This window comes from Bombyx mandarina, chromosome A1 (assembly GCF_030267445.1).
Source record: "Bombyx mandarina strain Sakado chromosome A1, ASM3026744v2".
Taxonomy (NCBI): Eukaryota; Metazoa; Arthropoda; class Insecta; order Lepidoptera; family Bombycidae; genus Bombyx; species Bombyx mandarina.
This window is the reverse complement of record NC_143234.1, coordinates 80,446-102,903: the sequence shown is the minus strand read 5'-3', so window position 1 is coordinate 102,903 and position 22,458 is coordinate 80,446. Positions and strand designations below refer to the sequence as shown.

The 22,458-nt window shown below is 41.7% G+C and overlaps 1 protein-coding gene across 2 annotated transcripts in view; it reads left to right on the top strand.

The window, feature by feature from the left end:
* Positions 1-18,265: 18,265 nt before the first annotated feature.
* The window catches only part of sv (paired box protein shaven), an 80,130-nt gene continuing 75,937 nt past the window's right edge, over positions 18,266-22,458 (top strand). For both annotated transcript variants that reach the window (XM_028174062.2, XM_028174061.2), the window contains exon 1: positions 18,266-18,412. The gene's annotated coding sequence lies outside the window, so the exon portion shown is untranslated. The remainder of the gene's footprint in view (positions 18,413-22,458) is intronic.

Below are 22,458 nucleotides of genomic sequence, written 5' to 3'. Positions count from 1 at the left end.
TGATACTGTTGAAATAGTAGTTAACTTATTATACGCTAGATGGCCAATGAAGGTTTTCAAATTATTTTTAAAATATTTGAGACTTTTTTTGTCCAGTTTGATCAGAACAGGGCGACGAAAGCTCAGCCAGGAGGAGGGAGGGTTGAAACTTGTATGTAGCGTGACAAACCAAGACCGAGTATATCTACATCTTAATAATGGAAAAATATACCATACTTTAGATGGTACCTATATTAAATGACTGAGTCGCACCGGGTGTCCTGGTGCCTGTGCATTTCATCTCTCCGCTAATAATATGTTTAGATACTCACAACTTTACAGTAAGCTCTCTTAATTCGGATAACGAAAATCTCTTTACAATTCGGCCTGTGGTTGAACACCAATTTTTATTGTTTTCATGAATAACATAGCGCGTATTTTACGTTAGCTGAATAGTATCTGTAAATAATAATAATCCGAATCATTTTCTATAAAGAATACTGTAATAATCCACATCACAGTACGCAAATGCAGTTTTTTTTATTTACAAACTAAGTCCCGCTACAGATTCCAGACTTGGTCGCGATTTCCGAGGCGAGGTGGTGTCATGCGTGGGGCAGCTCGTATATCTATGACTTGTTGCGAGTGACAGAGATTTTTTCCTACCCATTCTAGTTACCTCGAGGGTTTATTCTAGATTCACCGAACTGTTAGGTGAGCTCACGGGGCTCAAACCGGAAGTGTTGCTTACACCGGCCCTAGCAAGAGCAGCGTTTCACAGAATCTACCACTGGATCTACCAACGCGACCCACTTAGAAGATCCGGCGTGAAACTCAGTGGGCGGTGTCTATGGGTTAGTTTACTCCGGTGACCGGTGCTTGAGGTGACAGTGATAGTGACCGAGGAAGGAACAGTGTGCTTAGTGCGAGCTTTATTAAAGTTTTCGATGGCGTAAAAGTTAACTCATATGTGTACAAATTAACGTTTACGCTGTCGAGAACGTTAAATAATTCGCACTAAGCACACAGATGGAAGGTATCAGTACTCAGTCTCTCTCCGCTCTGCATGCGCTGCTAACGAACGGCTTTTGAGCCGGATCAGATGGATAACATCCGGAATATGGAAGACGTGACCTGATTATTGCCAAATTAAAGCATATTGGGTTCATTTCATTATTTACAGAGTAGCTGAACGAACTCAAGGCCCACCTGATGTTAAGTGGCTTCTGGAATCCATGGACATCACGACGTGACTGCACATTGAGTAGCGAGGACGAAGTGCCTTTTGTACTTAAAATGATTGTTTTATGTGTAGACAGAAATGAACGACTAGTTCGCGTTAGACTTAAGCAGGATGTACCTGTAGTTACGCACATTTATACAATTTTGAATATTGTCACAGTGTCATCGAGGTCAATATTGAGTTCCCTACCATTTAGGGCAGGACTTTAGTAAATATACTATTAAAAAGCGTTTTGTTATGTTTAATTATATTGATTGCCGGCCCGCAATGTATGAGGATATTCCATTGCGGGCCGGCTTACGTCGCAGACTAGTGTATAGTGACCACGACTATATACTATATCCGGCTTCATATTACGGCTGCATCTCGAGCAACCGTCCCGTAGACTCGCCGACGTACGCCTGATAGCCCGCACAGTGGCCGCCCGATTCGGATGTGGTTTCACTGATGTACCGGTAATACAAACATTCACGAATTAATAAGACTTCTTAATCTGCAATAAGGTAATTAGTTAATAGGACACATACTATTACACAGATGACTTATTCAGCCCTGCAAATTACGGACATAGCTGGTTGTTACTAATATCCATATAGATATAGTTTTCATGTTTTCCAAGGTTGGTCAACTGGCGGGTGCGATTAAAGCCGGGAACACACTGAGAGAGAGGTAACAATGTACGCTTACAGTCGCTTACAACAAATCACCAATTTATTTTCGTCCACAGTACAGTAATGTTGCCGGTAACAGTTAAACGCACACACTCGCGTGTAATATATGTAGCACGTGCACACACACGCACACGTGCATACGGTAATTGCAGAGAGAAGAAAAAATTGCGTTAAGTGTGCCTTACTTGCGCGCGCCGAGCCGCGTACGGACGCGGGCGACCTGCGACCCAGCCCGCACGCCGCGCCGGGCCGTCTACCACTATACCAACCGTGAGGATCGCGACGGTACAACCAAAGTAGTACGAAGAACACACATGGATGTATTATCCATGGAGCTACTCGCCGCTTGTGGCTTCGAGCTTCCTTCCTATTCCTAAACTCGTGACAGAGTGGTCATGGTCATGCATAAGTCGGATCCTGCGATACCGATGCTCTCGCGATGCGACGCCATGTGGTCGAGTGAGCCACAGATTTTATGAGGTCGGTCCATCGTGTTGGAGATCGTCCGCGAGATCTTTTGATGATGCAGATTGATGATGATGATGATTTTGGTGATGAGCAGTCAGGTCGTATTTTCAAGATTCCTAACACTCCCGTCAATCCAAGATTCCGTATCTTCAACAAGCTCGCTCGTTTGGGATCGGTCATCTAATGAACGATGAAGTTTTAGCTTACGTCAGAAAACTACTTTTTTCCCTACCTATTCGAGAAGAGAAGAAAGAAGGTCGATGCTCTTGAGACGTGGTGCTGGAGACGAATGCTTTGTATGTCATGGACCGAACTTCGCACCGATATCTCCATTCTTCAAGAACTCGGAATTAAGCAGCGTCTTTCGGCGCTCGTGGGTAGGGCTCCCGACGAGGAAATTACACCATAGACGGCCTTATCGTCTTTATAAGTTGAAGGTACCAGACCGCGTGGAAGGTAGCCCATGCGATGGACCGACCAAGTCAAGTCGGTAGTTGGTGGTTGTTCGCATGAGTGTTCCAGGCTCATCACAGACCGGGAGAAGAAGCAATAGCTCGTGAGGCGTGTAACCTTTGCCCACAGCAATGATACTGACGGACGACCACGACAGCTCTGACAAGAATTATACAAAGAAAGAAGATTCGCTGGTAGTCTAAGAGGTTATTCCACCTACGCGCGGACGGGTAAGTGAGCTCACGGGCTCAGCCTGACAGAATTAGCTAAGATTAGCCCAGTGAGACTAGCCCAGCAAGAGAAGCAAAGTCTACCATCGGATCGGAATCGCGACCTACTAAGAAGATCCGGCGAGAAACTCAGTGGGTTAGCAAACTACAGTAGCATAACGAGTACCCCTGCGCATACCCCGGCACACACTTCCCAATGCTATTGTATGAAAGCGGCTTCATATTTAATTTTGAAGCTAGTTAAAGTGAAGTACGTTTGGTGCGTCGCATGTTTCCAGTTAGCGAACATAGCGGGCGCCGTTCCGAGTGGCCACAGTTGGCTGACAGAGCGAGAAGTTCAAATCTCCGACGCTCGTAATTGATAAATAAATATGGCACGCGCCTCCGGGTCAACCAACTTGTGTTTTACCTGTTCTCTACAAGAAATTATCTAGACTCAAATAAATAAGACATGCGAATAATGTTCGTCATAATTCATCACGCTGCTTCACTTTGAATTGGTTCAGAGCGCTGGGGGGCAGTCGTCCTCCGCCAAGAGGGTCCTAGTTGAAACCAATGTATCTAACAATTAGGTTCATATGTTCAGTACATTTCTGAAAACAATAACATAATAATATTACATTGTCAAAGTCACTCGATACTAGGTCAGTATTTGATGGTCTTTAGTAAACATTCGTATTTGTCTGATCATGCGATGTATACCTATACATACATACATACATATCTACTTATTGTTATGGTAATGTTTTTATGTTAATTTTAACATTTATTTCATAGCAGTATATTGGAGCTTTAACAATGAATTTCATACTTCTTCTTTCGAAGTACCTACTTTTCATATAATTCACCCTCTCAGGGTAAAATTTAGCAAAACGTCGACGTAAGTGTGAATTTGTTTTGTTGAACTAAACACAGTTTCATTTTTGTTACTCTGCGGGAAATGAAATACTGAATATTCCCACAGCCGGCCATTTCATATATTGTCCCCTTAAAGGTGGAAGTTAATTGAATTAATTAATTAATTCATCCATATAATAGGATTTTATAAAGACGAAGCTCTTTCAAAACGATCTCAACTGGCTTTAACCCAATCGTTTAGGAGTTGTGATCAACTATCGTTGAAACACAAATTTACTTTCTCCACGAAAAGATTCGTCTTATCGAATATTTTAGGGCCCAATTTGTAATCTTGTGATTAAAGACAAGGGCTCCCAGCCTTCAGGTCTGATGAAGACAGGAAGGTTTTCTTCAGCCGCGCCTGTATCTATCGAACTTTAAGACTCGGTGCTGTGTCCTGTTGAAAGGACCACTCATGGTTATGGAACACGACGTGGTTAAAAAGAAAAAAAAAGCTTTTTAAAACAATAACTAGATTAATGAGATTGATTTTTTCACAAACAATTGGCTGAGCTACCCCTCGACACCCCACTAAACCTTCACCGGTCTAGTGTCCTGCTGACTTTTCAATCAATTTGCTCAATGAAGTACGAGTATCATTTCGTACTGTTACGCCAGTAAGAGTAACGCCATCTATCGCCGAATAGTCGAAAAAATATCGAAGGACCTAGAACGCTCGAGAAGTACAACGCCATCTATTGTCAGATAGTGAAAACTACTACTAGTGATGTGTGGAATATTCTCAATAATTCTAGGGATGAGGTATCGCGTATAAAAGCGTTTTAGAGATTGCACCCAGTCAGTCAGTAATCGGAACTACTCGAAGCGAAACAGCGAAGGGATCACCTGACCGAAGCGGAACAACCGAATTGAGAGTTTTAAAGTGTTTGTTGAGTGTTTTAAGTGCTCTAAGTGTTGAATACAGTTTTTAGTTGTACTTTGGTGGAATTTTATTTATCCCGAACCCCCAGCGCGTAATGTTACTAATATAATATCGTCTGTAAATCAAACAACCTGTGTATTCCATTAAGCCGCTTGTTTCATTCTGATATTATTGGTGAGTAATGATCACTGCTTCTCCGCTAAGCTGCAAGTTCTAAGTCATATTTTAAAACCCGCGACGTGGTTCTGAGAACTATATTAATATAAGCTTTGTAGCTTTTTGTTTTCGAATAGGATTTCCTCTTTCCTTCTTTGCTTTTGTTTTAATTATTACGTATGGAGCTGAATCTTGAGACGCCATTTTTACCGACTTTTAGACGTCTGATTAAATTGAAAATTTGTACCCGCATCAGCTATCATCGTGTACTGTTAAAAGTGAGACCTTACAACTCGTGTCTCGAGGTAGGTGGCGGCATTTACGTTGTAGACGTCTATGGGTTCCGGTAACCACTTAACACCAGGTGGGCCGTGAGCTGGTCTAACCATCTAAGCAATAAAAAAATGCGCCTATGACATAACAATAATTTAATGTTATAGTAACTTCGACTAACCAAGCGGTAGGAGAGCTTTACTAAGTTCTCATCATTACCATAAAGAAGGATTTTAAACAAGGATTAGCGCTAACATGAGGAAATACAATAAACATTCAACAGTATTTGATGTCATACAATCTGCTTTGAACTCATCCGATGTGTCTCAACATTTCCAGAGTGTTAGTGCAGTCCACGTACCACTTTGTACCGGGATGTTGTCCAGGATTTATCCGACTCCGACTTTGAGACGTGTGTTCGAATTCTCAATAGTACAGGAATAGCGACTGTTGTATTATTTAGGGCGGGACGATGTCTGCCTCGTGGTGGACGAAGACGGGTCAGTGGTACTGGACCTGCCGACTGTAATAGAGCAATTACGATTGCCACCATTTAAATCCCATTCCCAGATCACCAACAAAATCATAAACGTCAGCTCGTCCATTAATCAAGTCCACTAGAAATTTCCGTTAAACGCACACATCCACACGTGCTCAGACACACACATGCACACACACGCACACACGGCCACACATGAGTGTGCGTCGATATAACGACCGGCGCGTGCGCACATTTACTTCATATTGTACAGTCGTCTCTTTTGTTCTTATACTAGTAATGTACCGGTCTCTGTCGCTCTCGTATGTAATTAAAAGTACGTTACCAGTGAGGCGCCGAGATTGTTTCACTCCGCGTCGCGTGTCGGTACTACCTACATAAATGCATACGTATGTGTCTATGCGCATATATGTACACGGATTTTAGTTATTGGGCAATCAATGTTCAATACTGCACAGCGTCAGGCCTCGAGGGGCTAGGACGCGGGGAGGACTCAGCGTGGTCCACGGGCATCGTTTGCCTCACATTACCTCAACTATGGGTAATATAAGTTATGCTGTAGGTACCTACAATTTACATTGTTTCTGCCGATGACGGACGAGTATACAGCCGCGCTGATGATGAGTGATCAACATCGCTCAGGTAATTCAGCCATATCACGAAACTTTTATTTATTTATTTTTTATTGCTTAGATGGGTGGACGAGCTCACAGGCCACCTGGTGTTAAGTGGTTACTGGAGCCCATAGACATCCACAACGTAAATGCGCCACCCACCTTGAGATACAAGTTCTAAGGTCTCAAGTATAGTTACAACGGCTGCCCCACCCTTCAAACCGAAACGCATTATTGCTTCACGGCAGAAATAGGCAGAGTGGTGGTACCCACCCGCACGGACTCACAAGAGGTCCTACCACCAGTAAAATTTGACATTGTGACAAAGATTTCATACTCAGGCTGGACCCTCATTAGGACAGATGTCTGCAGGGCGCGGCAATCAATCGAATAGAATCTAACTTCACAGACATACTGTGATACCGAACTGAAGCCCTGAAGTCGCCCAAGCCCTGGGTGGATATAGTCAGTGTAAAGGACTCAAGACTTGAGAGCTGCCGACGCCGCTGACCCGGCAGGCGGTCGCATCAGCCCTACAGTGTGCTTATTGTCCGACCGTGGGCAGCACTCACGTGGACTTGTCGTACCTGTTTTAGGACGAGTATATTATTGTGGGTCGAACATTCCTCTTAGTATGAGAGATGAGCTGATGATTCTCAGAGAGCCTCATAGACTTCAGGGCGCTCAAATACTAAGGCGGTTAGTGGCATTAACGCTACGTTGTGGACTTCGATAACAACTTAACACTGCGTGGCCGTGAGTTCACACATCTATGCAATAAACAAAGAAAAACTCAGAAAAAAATTAAATACACACACGTACACAAATACATCGTCTAGATGAAATTTAGTTCTTTTCACTTGACGAAAATCCACTTTTAACCACTATCGTTCGTCAGATAGGTAGGTACGGGTGAGTATCGAATTTCGACCATATCACTGACAACTCAAGGCTCACATTCATTTTATGTAGTACAGGTGTTCCTTCAAGGGCTGTTCTGTCATAAGACAGGTACTTCTATAGGTACTATTATTTTTTCTATAGAATTACGTACTTAACAAATGTTCACGATTGAATTCCAAGCACGGTGAAGGAATAACATCGTGTAGTAAAAATCAAATCTACAAAATTATAATTTGCGTAATTACTGGTGGTAGGACCTCTTGTGAGTCCGCGCGGGTAGGTACCACCACTCTGCCTATTTCTCTTGTGAAGTAATAATGCGTTTCGGTTTGAATGGTGGGACTGCCGTTCTAACTATACTGAGACCTTAGAACTCATATCTCAAGGTGGGTGGCGGCATTTACGTTGTAGATGGTTATGGGCTCCGGTAACCACTTAACACCAGGTGGGCTGTGACTTCGTTGATCCATCTATGCACTAAAAAAACACAGATTAGAATACAGATTACTAGACTAGATATAGATTAGAACATAAACATTACCGATGCTGTGAAATAAACTTAAGACATCAACATAAACAACGAATCGAGGTGTTGTAATGTGTCATAACTTAAGGGAAGTTACTAATATTTTAATTGATATACTGTAGTATTGATTACTGCATACCTGGAGTCTACGGGCAGCAGTCACTGGTCACGTGGACTGTGCCTCTGAACTATGAAGCATATAAGTATAGAGTATTTGTTTTTATATGTGATGTAATGTTAATAAGAAGCGTGAGGTAGGATCTTGTAATAATAGTGAGAAGTGTTCCGAGGAGTAGTGAGGGGACGAGGCCGCGCAATTATTGCACTTCCGGCCCGGGAGCCTAGGGATGTACTCGACTCATAGCTGCCCACGTCGATAAATACGTATCCTCACTGCCGCCAACCGCTCACCGCACCCATTGGGAGCCGAGTTTAGACGCTTAGCTAATTTCAACTCGAGAATATGATAAGGTTCACATCCCGCAACCAACTACTACTTAGATCGGCCCGGCATGGTGGTCTATCGTGTTATAGAAATAATAAAAGTAATGGAACAGTGCAACAATAACACAAACCGTAAATTTAACAATTTTTTTTATTGCTTTTTTTATTTATTATGGGTGAACGAGCTCACAGCCCACCTGGTGTTAAGTGGTTACTGGAGCCCATAGACATCTACAATGTAAAGTCGCCACCCACCTTGAGATCTAAGTTCTAAGGTCTCAGTATAGTTACAACGGCTGCCCTACCCTTCAGACCGAAACACATTACTGCTTCACGGCAGAAATAGGTAAGGCGGTGGTACCTACCTGCGCGGACTCACAAGAGGTCCTACCACCAGTAACATATTTGTCGTGCAGCAAGTGAGCTCGCACGGGTAGGTATCATGGTCCGGACTCAATCTGCCGTAAAGCAGCTCACGAGTAAAATATAATACAGATTTTAACCTTGTTGCCCAAGGTCGGCAGCAAAGCTAGCTCACACATTGAGGGCGGAGGTGGTCGTCGCTGGTTACCGGTACGCGAAGCATGGTGTGTCCCGTCCACCTGGATACATACTTTGGTACGCCACCCTATCCTCGAGACCTGGATGCATCGTGACCAGGGACGCCACGCCTTCGAGCTGGTGCAGGTGTTGAAGTGAGTATGATTAGTTCGACGCGCAGAATGAGATATGGAGACTAGTGAAATGCAAGTCAATTAGCTTCTCGACTATGTGCGAGGATGGGCTCCCGTGACTGTGAGGCGTCTCAAGATGATCAGGCGACCGGGGGGTCGTGTCTCCCTGAAACAATTTAGATGTTACTTTTTAATAAACTAAGGGCTGTTGGGTAGATAGATACGTCTTATGCAACAAACAGAAACTACGCACCGAACTAATATAATCTAAATTTGAACTTTGTCCTTATGATTCCAAAATCGAGTAATAACTAGCCGTCTCATTACAACTGCCCATTAAAAGTTATTACTTAATTAAGTGTTATTTTCATATCCATTCAAACCGGTGCCTTATTGTTTCAAGGTAACGCAAAAAAGACGATTAATTAAAATTATAGTAAAAAATTTAATGCACGCGTCGGATTTTAATATAAAATTAACATAAATATTAGTTATTTGGCTAGTTAAATAAACTGGTTTATCACTAGTTTTGAAGATATTAAAAGCAAAACAAGTGCGTGCTTGACAACGCAGAGGGGGGGGGGGGGCGAAAGTTCCAGAGTTAGAGTATAACGTTAGCTTAGTCTATTCTGCGGTCTCATTCAGTATTATTGTCTTAGTTCAGGACGGCGAATCGATTGTGCGACACTTCTACTTTAGAGATCTGTCGTGTCATTTCTATGTCCTCTACCCTCCGCCTTCAAACACCTCGCGCGCATGAATCCTGCACGAATCTCGCAGTGGAGATAACCGACATCGGGGTCCGAGTAACTATTGCCAAGATCCATTACGTATATTGCTCCGTTCCTTGTTGAATTAGGTCTTGAAACAGTTCCGTAGTATCTCCGCCCTCATTGGAACCCCTCATATGTATAGTTGACATCATAGTTTACCAGAGCCTATTTTAGCAAAGCTATCATCCTTTTCACTAGCTTCGACACCAAGATGTCCAGGGGCGGGACTGGATCGACACTGTGGGGTCCTCTCTGTTTATCATTAAGGGTACGTACGTCCGGCTTCAATGCGAAGTCTGTTTAATGGGCCTCCAGTTCTCTGAGCGCAACTCGAGTCTCGTTGACAACCATTTTGTATTTGCGCGGTATTACTAGTACTAATTTCTGTTGTATTAGCAATATTTAAGTCACAGGTTTACGTTAGGTATATAAGTAGCTTTCGCCATTGACAGCTCAATTAGGTGGAAGTAGTCCTAAGCAAGAAATGTTTCGGACTTCATCTTCATCATCGAGTTGAGCAGAGCTCATCGACATCCCAACGTGAGCGCCGCCGCCGACTTCGAGACATGAAGCTTCAGTTTCAATTGAGGACCCTTTGTTTATTGTAAGAGATGTTCCATGTCCAGAATGTACTGAGAAATTATTTGACATGACCGTCATACCGATTTTACCATCTCGCCACTCACCGCCCAAGCAGATTTCGTCAAGAAAAGTTTGAGAATGAACCTTCGTCAGTAAGCAGTGGCTAGGCATTGTTAATGTCCATTCGTGACAGTAATCACTGATCAGTTGGTGGGTCGTGCAATAAATAAATGATATTATTTAGTTATCGAGGCGCAGAGAGCAGCGGGCGCGTCCCTAGTGCCCTGCCCGGCGCGCCCGGCGGACCGCGACCGAGAGACTACAACCGTCGCAACGGACTGCTCCTTGCCGCCGCCGCCGCCGAGCCGAGCCACTTATTATTACTACTTAATATTTTCACACGAAATATTTTCATTTCCTCTACCCACACGTGATCCTCTTGAAGATATAAATTCTCATCGTCTGCCAGTATAAAAATTGGACGCCTACGATGGGCAGGACATGTGGTTCGAATAGAGAATACCAGAATGCCAAGACAACTGCTCTATGGTAAACCAGAGGGCCGCAGAAGTCGTGGCATGTGAATTTGTGGTCGTCGTGGCCTAACGGATAAGACGTCCGGTGCATTCGTGTTGAAGCGATGCACCGGTGTTCGAATCCCGCAGGAGGGTACCAATTTTTCTAATGAAATACGTACTCAACAAATGTTCACGATTGACTTCCAGGGTGAAGGAATAACATCGTGTAATAAAAATGAAACCCGCAAAATTATAATTTGCGTAATTACTGGTGGTAGGACCTCTTGTGAGTCCGCACGGGTAGGTACCACCGCCCCGCCTATTTCTGCCGTGAAGCAGTAATGCGTTTCGGTTTGAAGGGTGGGGCAGCCGTTGTGACTATACTGAGACCTTAGAACTATATCTCAAGGTGTGTGGCGTATTTACGTTGTAGATGTCTATGGGCTCCAGTAACCACTTAGCATCGGGTGGGCTGTGAGCTCGTCCACACAGCTAAGCAATAAAAAAAAAAAAAAAAAAGACTCAAACTCTCAGGAACTGGAAGGAGAAAGCCCTGAACAGAGCAGTCTGGAGAGACATACTGGACCAGGCCAAGGCCCGCCCTGGGCTGTAAGGCCTAAGATGATGACGATGTCTGTCAGTATGTCGGCCAGACCGCTGCCCTCAGACTTGCTTAATGAAAACTATGTCATACATTTCATTTTCGCTTTTGTATTTAACATTTGGAAAATCATTTAAAAAATAATCAAGGAAATCCAAAAATTTAATTCAAAAAGATGGTTTAGAAACAAAGTTCTTATGTATGTAGGGTCAGCCGTGCTGTCAGGGCCCGTCTACATGCAGAGGTCCTTAACTGGCGACACTCGGTGGATGATCTCGAGCTATGATGATTCCTTCTTATTAATATAATTCAAGAAATCAAGACCCAATACATCCGGAGCCGAACGCCAAATAACTTTAAGAGAGACATAAACTCGGACCGGGAATCGAATCCGTTTCCACAATGCGATAATCACAGTTACAAGAAGAGTGTAAAAAATTATTAATATTAATTTGTAATGATAGAACAAAATGGACTATTCTGCGTTATGTGAGGATCAATTCTGCAGGATCTGGTTTCTCCGGGAAGCGAGCAAGCTATCTGATAGTGTCTGAGAGAGAGAGTGCGTTTCCAGAGGTGTTTTTTGTCACGTACCATCCGGCTTTGGAATGAGCTACCTTACACGACGTTTCCCGAGCGCTATGACATATCCTTCTTTAAACGAGGCTTGTGAAGAGTACTTAAAGGTAGACAGCGGCCTGGCTCTGCCCCTGGTATAGCTGAAGTCCATGGGTGACGATAACCACTCACCATCAGGTGAGCTTTGTGCTAGTCTGCCTACAAGGGCAATCAAAAAAAGGATCAACCGCGGTAGCTTGACCGTGTAGTGACACTACAGAGGATAGCTCCTTGATTCTAACTTGACTCGTTCTCAATGCTAATTATGTCTTAATACAATGCACTACACTCGCTCTCTCTTTGTCACTCCACTCATATATGTATAACTATAGGTACTGGTGGTCCCCCGGTAGTCGAAATTCGACTATAATTAATTTAAATTAAAAGTTTGTACACTATTATGAATCTATTTTCAAAGACTATTTATTATACTTCTATAATCACAGATTTCTCCAAGACTACACTTTAGGCAGACAAATGTTATTAAAGACAAAAAATATTTAATCTACTCTCAATTTGACCACAGACTTTATGCAATAAGAAAAGTTTGACAATAAACCAATAGTATGCATGAATGTGTGTGTTAAATACATAGTAGTGTGTGTAATGTTTTTATTTATTGATTTTATGTATTTTTTATGCATAACTTAATAAAATATTAACATTCTGCACTCCTATTCTATATTCTCTATAAGTGTGGGAAATTTCATACTCCTCCGCCCGCGCAATTTTCGTAAAAAGGAGTACAAAGTTTTTGCTTTACGTATTAATATATAGATTTCAACCATTTCTTTAAACTTCTCAATAGTACTAAACGCTTAAGTGGGTCAAGAGCATGCCACCTGAACTAAAGATCAATGATAATTGTCAAAGATTTTGTTCAGAATCACTATAGCGTCGTTCTGAAAATTAAAATAATCTGTCAGTGAATAAACTTTCTATTTCAAATCCCTCTATCGGAAAGTTAGTTCTCTGTCCACCGCCGAAGTGGAAGCGTGTTGATATGTATGAACGACCGTCCCAGTTCGGGACCACGATACCGCGCGTGCCGATCGCCTTCTTTGTACCTCCGCCAGCGGTTCTCAAACTCTTCAACCACGGATACAAACTGCTGCACTACACTATCTGCGTGTGCACGAGGGTCACGTGCGCTAACTGGCCATTCAGACAGACAAAAGCCAATCAGGATGACGTACCGCTGTAGATCTCAACTAAATGTATTGAGCTGTTGTAGTGGTTTGTGGTCCAAGAGTATAGGTATAATTGCGATTTTCGTTATTCAATGACATGATATATCATTTTTAATGGATATTATATACTATGCTTAAAAGTAGACAAAGTATGGTCTTATCCTATTTATCGTCCTATCCCTTGTATTTTCTAGACCAGACAATGAGATGACAATCTGTGTAAATGTGTTGTGTTTAATTGCGAAGAAGTATTTATTGGGCGCCGCTGATGACGTTTGTTCAATGACTTTGTAATAACTATTGACGACATTACTTGATCAGACACGCAGTCTCACACACTTACAAATATATATCTGAATTCGTCAGCAGGAGGAGTTGAACTATTGAAGGCGTAGGGTTGACTTTGTACTATGTCAATTATACAAACTTCTAAAATGTTTATGTAATCAGAGGTTACAACAATAATTGGTGATTTAGAGCCAATGTATTTTTTATTTTTATTGCTTAGATGTGTGGACGAGCTCACAGCCCACCTGGTGTTAATTGGTTACTGGAGCCCATACACATCTACAACGTAAATGCGCCACTCACCTTGAGATAAGTTCTAAGGTCTCAAGTATAGTTACAACGGCTGCCCCACCCTTCGAACCGAAACGCATTACTGCTTCACGGCAGAAATAGGCGGAGTGATGGTACCTACCCGTGCGGACTCACAAGAGGACCTACCACCAGTAGTGGTAGTTTGTACATGATCACCGCATGCGAGTGCGGTCAACAAGAGAATATATAGGTTCGCCCGCCATTACAATCGCAACTCCGTTCTGTGTTACCCGCTCTCGATTGAAATTAACATTTAGTCGAATACAAGCCGATTAATCGTTTCCAAAATAACATAATAATAATTTACGAACCATTAAAATAATAAAAAATAAACAATAACTCTGAAATATTTCCGATATATATATTTTTTTAATCACACGTTATTTGGTAATTAGATGTAATTCGTTGCTAGCTGTTTATAATTAATTCCTGCTAATTATATTAGTATGCCAATAGTGATGTTTAAACAGGTTATGAATCAAATATCTTAATCCTGGTATCCGTATGAAGGCGCGGTACAATATCGAACCCCCACCCTAGGTGAAGACGAATGGCTCGAACGGCTTCCAGGAGGACCTGTGCAGTTATTGTTCCCATACTTACTGCCGTATACCGTTTTTACCAAAACTTTTCGCTGTTCGATTTTTGTTTACCTCGACACATGAGGTGTCCGCTTAGGTCACTTTAAGCTTCAGCGCAGAATATATTATTGATCCTCTTATAGAACAAACATATAGGAAAATAAAGATACTGATTAGACACATTGTTTTTTCTTTCCGCTTCTAATTAAGCAAAGTGTCGTTACAAACTTTGAAAACCGCCGTCGTACAAAAGTCAGTTACGACAACCGCCCGTTACAATTTATCCAGCAACAAGTCTTCCGACCGACAGGGACGGTCATACGCGACACGTGCGGGCGCGAGGGAGACGACAACACTCACCTGTTCACTTTTTGTTCTATTCAAGTTGGTCTTTTTATAGTTTTAATTACGATAATGGTGCAATATCGGAGTTACATGGCTTTACTTAGAAATTGTTATTTTTCTTGAGTTGTTTTGTAATTGTTTGGGTTGTCCAAGATTCAGTGGACGTTAGCCAAGATCGACCTCATTCTGTAAACACTAATATTTATTTGAAATAACTCGAATCAGCTTGGTAAAAGCATAGAGTCATAGAGTCTATAGTTGTAGAGTCAGTCCCAGTAGCAACATTTGGGGACACGTCAATGCTACCGAGTTAGACTTTCAAAATTTTTTATAGATATTGATAAATTCAAAGCAACAGACCTATAGTTACACGTTCACAGCCATCAAATTCTAACGAGCAAGCCACCTGATCGTCAATGTTACCGACACTCACATTCAAGCCCCTGGCTATTACTAAACTCTTTCACAAGCTGCATTAACCTCTCTGATGTAATTTTTCGAACAGAGGAATGTTTTGTTTTCCTGTCAGCGATACAATGGATGAAAGATCTTCCTAATCCTGGAGACAAAACTCGCACGGACCCGCCGCAGAGGATCGGTTACGAGAGGATTCGTCGTTTGGTGTGTGGGAAGGCTCAATGGAGGGCAGTTGGAGTCCTCCACAAGTTGGGTTGTAGATCTAGTGAAGAGCGCAGACAGTGTGTGGAGTGGGGGAGGAGGTCTTGGTAATGCGAATTAGCTTCGTGTAATCAATTAACAAAAAAATACAAATAGTTAATCTCTTTAATAACAATCACAAAACACGAGAGAAATGAAATGTGAAAATGAATGAATTTAATCATTCACGTGTCGCGGATCACGGTCGTGTCTCGACAGTGACGACACTAGACCGAGACGGGTGCTATATGATATTGTAACAGGACGAATAAACTGCTTTTTTTCTCTACCTAATCCTTAGTAGCGCAAGGGGCTATTCCAATTTCACGTGGACCGGTAGGTGAGCTCACGGGCTCAACCTAAGAGAGTTACTAACACTAGCCCTAGCAAGAGCAGCGCTTCGCTGAATGTACCACCGGATCGGAATCTCAGCGGGTTGTGTCCATGGGCCAGTTCACACGTCGAACTCTTCGTCGGCGTCGAATAAGTTGCAGGAGGTGTCAGCGATACTGTCGCAGTACACGGTGTCTGTGTAGGGAGCTATTTCACGCAGAGTGGAGGAACTCCTTATACGTCCTTATCGATGAAGAGCTTAGAAATATGGGAACAAGAGAATGAGGATGCGACGTGGTGCTGCATCCCGCGGCTCTTGGGAGTCGGCAGTAAATTTTCCTAAAATGAATTTTAAGAAGAAGAAGAAGAAGAAGAAAATCTTTATTCGCCAGAAATATAGTTTACAAGATATTTTGGATACAGGACATAGTTTCATATATTTCGCCTATTTAGGCATGCGAAAATTTAACTTATTTTTATATTAATTCTAACACAAAATTTACTAAATCTATCTATTTTTACATTCTATCATATTATTTAAGGCAGCAACTTTTCTGTACTCCCACAAGCGACAATGGCTACTTATTATAAGATGGGTTGTGAGCACATAATCACGCACGTAATCGTCCTCCGGCGCGTAACTTCAAGGTCCTATATTTTCAAGCTGGCTGACGCAGGGAGCGCTGCGCACCCCGACTCTAGGGTCGAGAGAGCCCTTGAGTCTGGAAACTCAATTGCACCAGTAATATATGACTATACCAGTTCGTGTTGTGATGAGGCTATGATACAGAATCAAGTTGGACCTTTTTACTAACCCGCGTGCTGAACTAATAGAGGGAATCCTTTAGAAAAATAGGCACCCTCCTACCCTGTTGGCTCAGCAATCTGTACACCCTTTGAGTCTGGTGTTCCAAGTTTCTAAATAATGTTCGCAATAATATGTGAATGCTATTTCAGTAGCAGCTAAGATCAAGAAGACTGCGCACTTCCTAATATAGTATACCTAAGTTAATTTTCAGGTTGTCAATGAGTCGTCGTCGTCGAGTTCCGTTGAGCATCCGTTGAGATTGAGGCTGGCGTGAGGTCATCCAGCAGTCCGCTAGCGGCGCGCTGCCGGTAAACACCAAGTCATTATAGATTTTCTAGTCGGCTACAAAACAACGGTAAGCGGAACTTTCTTTACAATAGACATCAACGCGCTCAAACACTTTCTATCTGCAGAAAGTTTCTAAAGCTATGATTTGATTTTGTTGCCCGGTAGACGACCCAAGCGACTTTAGTTGCTGCAATGTCTAAACACACGGAATTGAATGTTCACTATTTCGTGGCATAGTATCAAGTAATCTAGTTACTAACTATTAATTAGGTTCAATTATAAAAAAACGAAATCTGAAGATTCGTTAAGTACCTACCGAAGCTTGAAGAGTAAAGCTTTAGGAATGAAAGTGTTAAGTAGGGAGTACTGTTCCCAGGAACGAATGACGAGGCCGCGTTGGCAGTGGTTCGGAGCCGGTCGCGGCCGGGTACACGGAGACCGCGAGGTCACGTGGCCTCAGAACCTGTTCGGATGGACCTCTAGAAGTTTCCGAAACTTTGTTTTTATTTTTAATTAAAATGAATAGTACTAGTAATTAAAATTAATTTATATTCCGAATAATCTTTTTTTCTTCATAAAACTAGTTTTTTTCTTGAAATAATTAAAACATATTGTTCACGGAAAATAACAGGGGAAAAACATAAAAAAAACTAATTAATAAATAATTTTTAATGTGCTGACTTTACTTTAATGACGGAAACAAACTTAATTACTTATTAACTTCGACGAACACAATATAAATTCAATTCGAATCAGATGTTAAATACTAGCGATTACATAATACTGGCTTTCATAAAAAGACAAACTTCCCCGGTACTGAGTGTCCTTCGAGCCCATCCTCATCTGTTAATGATGCCCCTTACCGCAGAAGGTCGTGTCTAGCTCCATACAAAGCTTTTGTTTTCACCAAACTGAAAATATGGTAGGTGTATGTATTGTTCGAGGATACGGTATAAAGACTCTTACGTCGGGACCCAAGTCGTGGGGAAAGGTCGTCCTATGTAACAGGAAGGAGGTAATAGGACTGCGTCAAGACTGCAGGAGTTCTGTAGCGGGACATTCACCACTTTCAGTTACTTGTTCTTATGGTTCACATATTTTGAAAGGTGAATTACCTAAATTAGTTTACCCTTCGTAATCAGAAATATTTTCATATATAGGTACGCATAATAAGGATTGTAACAAGTCTGAGTAGTGACTCAATCTGGTAGGCTTTAAAAAATGAAGGCATTAATAAAAATCCAATCCGAATGTGAGCTTCAATAAAACTTCTAGGATCATATAAACTTGAGTGTGGTATCTTCAAAACCGCTCGTTTTAATAGACGTGTTCCGGCGTCTCCAGTATATAAGGCCTTATGTAAGGTGGCTGCTAGCGTGTGTGTGCGCGTGTGTGTGTGTGTGCTGGACGTACGTACATAGGGCAGTCGCGACTCGCTGCGCACGAGTTCAGTTCTGTTCCACATTAACGCATTTACGTGGAGGCCCGCGCGCTCAGCGGACGCCCGACCCGTCAGTGCCTGCCAGTACTCCAGTGCCAGTACTCGTGTGCAGTGCCAGTGGATAGTGTGAATGTTTCAGTGCGCTACTCGAGATTTTCAATTGGGTATGTTCCTTCGATGTTTTTAAACTATCCATTACAAAGTTACAGGAGTTTTCCGTGTGATATCCCCGGTGTGACTGCGGCACTTGAACTTCAACAAATTTTCGGCCCAATTCAATAATTTTGTTCAGTGAATTGTGCGTCTCGGTAATTAAAATACTTTTCAATTAACTTCCCGGTCTCGACATCTAACTTCCTTATAACGCCTCTACATACATATATTCTTTAATGCTACACCCGCATAACGTATTTTTATTCGGACAGTGTTTTTATATACATTTATTCCTATAATGTGAAGGAACCTGACGTCGTGCCGCGTCCACTTCAATATTCCTGATTTCTAAATTGTTCGTGAAGCTGTTAGTTGGATATTTGTTCCAAGTTGTGAAGCCCTCGATGGGTTTCCATGGGCCGTCGCTCCGTTCTTGGGCAACTGGTTACATTACTATTTACGTAAGAATTTTATAAGTTTTTTATTCGTGTTCGCCGACGGTCTTTGCTTTACTTTTACTGTTATGAAAATATCGAACCTAAAATTTGATAAAAAGTGCTTTATTATTATTTATTGACCACCTCGCTGATATCGCTGGAGTTTTGTAATCAGCACTATTCGAGAACGTTCTTTATAAAAGGACTTATGTTCGCCTTGAAGTGTTTTCTAAAGTTTTCGCGTAGTCCGGTGAAAATATTGAAAGCTCACACTCGTAGAACTTTTGTATACAGTTAACTACATTCCGGATGCTCTGTAGTGTTTGTGGTCAGGGGTACAGACTTAGAAGTCCCGTCTACAGCTCTCCATCTTATCTACACCTTGAAGCTTATTAAAGAACTGTCCAAAAGTGTCACTGCGACCTGAGACTGTAGTATTCTAACTGTACTCTTCAAATAATTCTGCTCTAGAATCGAATAAAATGACTGTAACAATAAAACATCAAATCATAACCATCTAGACCTGTTGCCTCTCAAGTCTAATATCAAAAATGATTCTTAAGACTCTCTAAAATTTTTAAACAAAAACAATTTCACCAAAACTTATTAAGTGTGATTAAAAAAAAACCAGACAAACAGACAGACAGACAGAAATGCTAGTTACCACGTTGCAATAATAGTTCACATGTCTTTGCTGCACAACATCCAAGTACCTACAGTTGATCTGCCTCAACGGATGGCCCCAGGTTGCTGCTGAGTAAATGTGTTGAGGAACGGAATAAACAATAATTATCATTATCATACATATTTTAAATGATATTTAAATTCCTATAGCGCTGTTTTTATTTTAAAACTTTTCATGATGTTAACTCTACAAGTCTCAAGATGTTGTATGCGCCGACGGGGTCCTGCAGCTCTACTTGACTCTTCATTGAAAATCGGTTCGTGGTCATTATGTACTTGTTCATTCACTGCTTCCTCTCTTGACTGGCTAGATTGAATAAATTTCTTAAATAGATTGACTTAGTATGAAAGATTTTATTTTACGAGCTTTTGTTTCCGTCTGTTGTGGCAATAGTGATGAGCTGCGCGACCCAAATGAGATTCAGAGAGTTCAAGGAGGGTCCGAGGCTGGTGTGGGCAGGATGCGCGGTACAGCCGCTGTACAGGCTTGGGCTCGGGAGAAGTGCTGAACGTTACGCGACCTGCACTCACTTCAAACTTAGATTCATTGGGCATCAGCCGATGGGTTTTTTATATTCGACCGCCTCTCACACGAAGACACTCTTGAACTCACTAGCTGTTAACTAACTAGCTATAAGGCGAGATATCTACAGTCAGTTCAGTGTGGTTTCTAATGAAACAATAATTTTACAAATATGTGAGCACCGTCGCCTCCGCTCGTAATAGATTCACTTACGAGTAGTTCAATTAAATTACTCTTCCATCCCACCCAGTTTTGGACTAATCTCTATTCCGGCCTATTCAGATATCCCTTTGATTGACTTCTTTAAAAAAAAAATTATTTCTTAGGTGGGTGGATGAGCTCACAACCCACCTGGTATTAAGTGATTACCGGAGCCCATAGACATTTACAGCGTAAATGCGCCACCCACCTTGAGATATAAGTTCTAAGGTCTCAGTATAGTTACAACAGCTGCCCCACCCTTCAAGCCGAAACGCATTACTGCTTCACGGCAGAAATAGGCCGGGCGGTGGTACCTACCCGTGCGGACTCACAAGAGGTCCTACCACCATACCAAATAAACCAACTCAATTAAAACAGACGTATGTTAAAGTGAGACAAGTTGTAGTCTAAGATAAAATTTACTGTTGATTGAGCTCCCGGTCTACGAGGCCGCCTGGCTGGGCAGGGATGTGGTAAAAATCATAAATTTTCAACAACGTTTTCAATGAATTTTGAAGCCAACATTTGATGTCGGTGCTAAGTTATCAACTCTATTGTTTAATTATATAAAAAAACAATATAAAAACAAAAAGCAATTGTCGTTTGGTCGCGAAAGTCCCACGTACGTGAATGTTAATTGCACATCGACTGAACACCGACGGACGGACGAGACTCGACTCGACTCACATGTTCCCTTGGATATGGTTATTGAAGTATTTGTGTTATGTTATTGATACTACTGCTGTTGCTTCTGCTCCGTTAGAGGCTTATATATTCAGTAGCGCTCGTGGCCGGAACGGGAGAGGCTTAAATCCATTGAAACTAAAATACAAAAACTTGACAATAATTTATAGATTAACTAGCTGACCCGGCAGACTTCGTAGTGCCTCAATCGATATTTAAGAGACCTAAACTTTTGTATAGAATAAACTTAAAACAAACAAAAGGAATCCATCCGACGGGGGACACATCAAAGGAAAAACAAAATTGTTATTTTTATTTAATTCCGAGCATTTTCATATTTATCTAGCCTTTAAACCTTCTCTGGACTTCCACAAATAATTCAAGACCAAAATTAGCTAAATCGGTCCAGCCGTTCTTGAGTTTTAGCGAGACTAACGAACAACAGTTCATTTTTATATATATAGGTAGATTATAATAGTATAAAGCAGATTTTGTTTATAAAAGTTATAGTTACGCCCATTACAGTTACGTAGTCTCCGATGTTGCTTAATTTGAATCCGCATTATGGACAAACAAAGCAGTAGCCGATTAGTTAAAGAGCCGCTATTTGTTTGATAACATAAACTACAATAATACAACCTGACACACCACATTGTTTTAAGTGGTCACCGGAGCTCATAGATGTCACAAAGAGAACCTTGACACATCAGCTGGAAATATCAATAGTGTCCAGACAAATTATTTCAACTCAAATGTCAATGACACGCAGAAGTTGTCGAATGTTAGAACATAGTAGTATCTCTAGTATACAAGCTGTTTATCATCATCATATTCTATACCGACCGTCCCATCCATCAAGCAAGACTTCGCTGGGGAAATAGGTGGGTCAGTTTTACACACCCATACGGACTGACAATTCGCTCTACCATTAGTAGGTAGTCATCAGCGGTACCAAAGCAGCTGAAATTTCCATTTTACATCTCAAGGGAAGCGGCTGCTTTTGTACTGAGTTTCTGTAGACTAGAGATCTGATCACTTAAGAGCAAATGGGCCATCAGTCCGTTTGCTTACCTACAGCAATAAATATGGAATGCAAAATGTTTGATGAATTTTCGGTTAGAAAAAGTCCTTAACAAGTTATGAAAAGTTCAAAAGCGCTACACAACATAAGCGCAGTCACAAGTAAGCGTTACATAAGCCGGCGTCAGTGAAAACATAAAGTTTATCTAATCGTAACATTTCAAGTGTGGGAGCCTCCGAGCGCGGGTCTAGGTTACACGCCTTTGTGTGTCGCCTTCCCATAGCGTCGCCACCCGACGCGGACTTACCTTGTCTTCTTGTCTGAACCATTCAAACTATTCGATTTAATTTATACTAGTGGTCCCGCACTAGTCGAAATTCGACTGTAATTAATTGAAATTATAAGTTGAAACATTATTAAGGTTCTATTGTCAAATACTTACTTCTATAATCACAGATTTCGCCAAGACTACACTATAGGCAAATAATCTTAAAGATAAACAATATT